We start from the raw sequence: 3,723 nt of genomic DNA, 5'->3' as shown, positions 1-3,723 counted from the left end.
TCAACTAAATCTCAGATTCAATACCATCTAATCCTCATCTCAAAACTTGGCTAAAAGGTCCTTGACACCATCTATGGGGTTTCCAATATCTGAAGGATTAATGTTTTATAAAGTTTCTAAAATAAAAACCTTTATATTTTCTCAATCTCCAACCTTTATCACCTAAATCTAAGATTCAATACCATCTCATCATCATCTCAAAACTTGGTTAAAAGCTCCTTCACAGCATCTCTAGGGTTTCAAATGTCTAAAAGATAGATGTTTTATAAAGTTTATAATAAAATAAAAACTTTCTATATTTTCAATCCCCATCCTTCATCAACTAATTATAAGATTCAATACCGTCTCATTCTCATCCCAAAACTTGCCCAAAAGCTTATTGACACCATCTCTAAGGTTTCCTACGTGTAAAAAGATTTATGTTTTATAAAGTTTCTAATATAAGAAACATTCTATTTTTCAATCTTCATCCTTCATCAACAAACTGTATTATTCAATACCCTCTCATTCTCATCTCAAAACTTGGCTAAAACCTATTTGTCATCATCTCTAAGGTTTCATATATTAAAAGATGGATGTTTTATAAAATTTCTAATATAAGAAACTTTCTATTTTTTAAATTTCCATCATTAATCAACTAAATCTATCCCAAAACATAGCTTAGAGCTCAATGACACAATCTCTAAGGTCTCTTATGTCTAAAAGATGGATGTTTGATAAAGTTTCTAAAATAAGAAACTTCCTATTTTTTTAATCTCCATCCTTTATTAACTAAATCTAATATTCAATACCATCCCATCCTCATCTCAAAACTTAGCTAAAAGCCCCATAACAACATCTCTACGGTTTGCTAAGTCTACAAGATTGATGTTTTATAAAGTTTCTAAATTAAGAAACTCTCTATTTTTTCAATCTATATCCTTGATCAATTAAATCTAATATTCAATACCATCTAATCCTCATCTCAAAACTTGGCTAAAAGACACCATTTATGGGGTTTCCTATTTCTAAAAGATTGATGTTTTCTTATATTTCTAATATAAGAAAATTTATATTTTTTCAATCTCCATCCTTAATCAACTAAATCTAAGATTCAATATCATCTCATCTTCATCTCAAAACTCGGCTAAAAGCCCCTTGATACCATCTCTCGGGTTTCCTATGTCTAAAAGATTAATTTTTTATAAAGTTTTTAAAATAAAAAAGTTTCTATTTTTCAATCTCCAACTTTAATCAACTAAATCTAAGATTCAATTCCCTTTCATTCTCCTCTCAAAACTTGGCTAAAAGCACCTTGACAGGCTCTAGGGTTCCTATATCTAAAAGATAGATGTTTTATAAAGTTTCTAAAATATGAAACTTTATATTTTTTCAATCACTACCCTTTATCAACTAAATCTAATATCAATACCATCTCATCCTCATGCTAAAACCTCGCTAAATGCTCCTTGACACCATCTCTAGGGTTTACTAAGTCTAAAAGATTGATGTTTTATAAATATTCTAAAATTAGAAACTTTCTATTTTTTCAATCTCCATCCTTAATAAACTAAATCTAAGATTCAATACCATCTAATCCTCATCTCAAAACATGGCTAAGAGCTCGTTGGCATCATCTCTAGGGTTTCTTATATTTAAAAGATGGATATTTTATGAACTTTCTAAAATCAGAAACTTTCTTTTTTTCTTTAAATCTCCATCCTTCATCAACTAAATCTAAGACTCAATACCATCGCATCCTCATCTCAAGCTCCTTGACACTATCTTTAGGGTTTTATATGTCTAAAAGATAGATATTTTATAAAGTTTCTAAAATAAGAAAATTTCTATTTTTTCAATTCCCATCCTTCATCAACTAAATCTAAGATTCAAAACTATCTCATCCCCACCTCAAAACTAGGCAAAAAGCTGCTTATTGACACCATCTCTACGGTTTACTACGTCTAAAAGATTGATGCTTTATAAAGTTTCTAAAATAAGAAATTTTCTATTTTTTCAATCTCCATCCTTCTTCAACTAAGTCTAAGATTCAATACTATCTCATCCCCATCTCAAAACTTAGCTAAAAGGTGCACGACACAATCTCTAGGGTTTCTTATGTATAAAAGATGGACGTTTTATGCAGTTTCTAAAATAAGAAACTTTCTATTTTTTCAGTCTCCATCCTTTATCAACTAAATCTAAGATTCAATACCATATCATCCTTATCTCAAAACTTAGCTAAAAGCTCGTTAACATCATCTCTAGTGTTTCCTGTGTCTAAAAGATTAATGTTTTATAAAGTTTCTAAAATAAGAAACTTTCTATTTTTTCAATCTCCTTCCTTCATCAACTAAATCTAAGATTCAAAATCATCTCATCATCATCCCAAAACTTGGCTAAAATCACTTTGGCACAATCTCTAGGGTCTCCAATTTCTAAAAGATGGATGTTTTACAAAGTTTCTAAGTTAAGAAACTTTTTATTTTTTTAATCTCCATCCCTTATCAACTAAATCTCATATTTAATACCATTTCATCATCATCTCAAAACTTGGCTAAAAGCTCGTTGACAAAGGGTTTCATATGTGTATAAGATGGATGTTTTATAAAGTTTATAAAATAAGAAACTTTCTATTTTTTCAATCTCCATCATTCATCAACTAAATCTAAGATTCAATATCATCTCATCCTTATCTCAAAAGTTGGGTAAAAGCACCTTAACTCCATCTCTAGGGTTTTCTATATCTAAAAGATGGATGTTTTATAAAGTTTCTAAAATAATAAAGTTTTTATTTTTTCAATCTCCATCCTTGATAAACTAAATCTAAGATTTAATACCATTTCATCCTCATCTCAAAACTTGGCTAAAAGCTCCTTGACACTAACTCTAGAGTTTTAAGTCTAAAAGATTGATGTTTAATAAAGTTTCTAAAATAAGAAACTTTCTATTTTTTCAATTTCAATCCTTCATTAATTAAATTTAAGATTCAGTACCATCTCATCTTCTTATCTAAATATGGCTAATAGCTCCATGACCCCATATATAGGGCTTACTAAGTCTACAAGATGGATGTTTTATAAAGTTTCTAAAATAATATGCTATTTATTTTTTCAATCTCCATCCTTCATCAACTAAATCTAAGATTCGATACTCTCTCTTTCTCATCTCAAAAATTGGTTGAAAGCTCGTTAAATTCATCTCTAGGGTTTACTATATCTAAAACAATGTTGTTTTACAAATTTTCAAAAATAAAAAACTTTATATTTTTACAATCTCCATCATTCTTCAACTAAATCTAAGAATCAAAACCATCTCATCCTCATCTCATAACTTGGCTAAATGCTCATTGAGGATGAGATGGTATTAAATCTTAGATTAGTTGATGAAGGATGGGGATTGAAAAAATAGAAAGTTTCTTATTTTATAAATTTTACAAAACATCCATCTTTGAGACATAGGAAACCTTAGAGATGCTGTCAATGTGTTTTTAGCTATGTATTGAAAAGATGATGAAATGGTATTGAATCTTAGATTTAGTTAATGAAGTTTGGAGATTGAAAAAATAGAAAGTTTCTTATTTTAGAAACTTTATAAAAATCAATCTTTTAGACTTTGTAAACCTTAGAGATGGTGTCAAGGGGCTTTTAGCCAAGTTTTGAGGTTAGCATGAGATGGTATTGAACCTTAGATTCACTCGATTAAAGATGGAGATTGAAAAAATAAAAAGTTTCGTATTTTAGA

This window comes from Tasmannia lanceolata, unplaced genomic scaffold, assembly GCF_043159265.1.
Source record: "Tasmannia lanceolata isolate RefF3 unplaced genomic scaffold, GAP_Taslan_0.1 ptg000015l, whole genome shotgun sequence".
Taxonomy (NCBI): domain Eukaryota; kingdom Viridiplantae; phylum Streptophyta; class Magnoliopsida; order Canellales; family Winteraceae; genus Tasmannia; species Tasmannia lanceolata.
Note: the sequence above shows the minus strand (reverse complement) of the source record.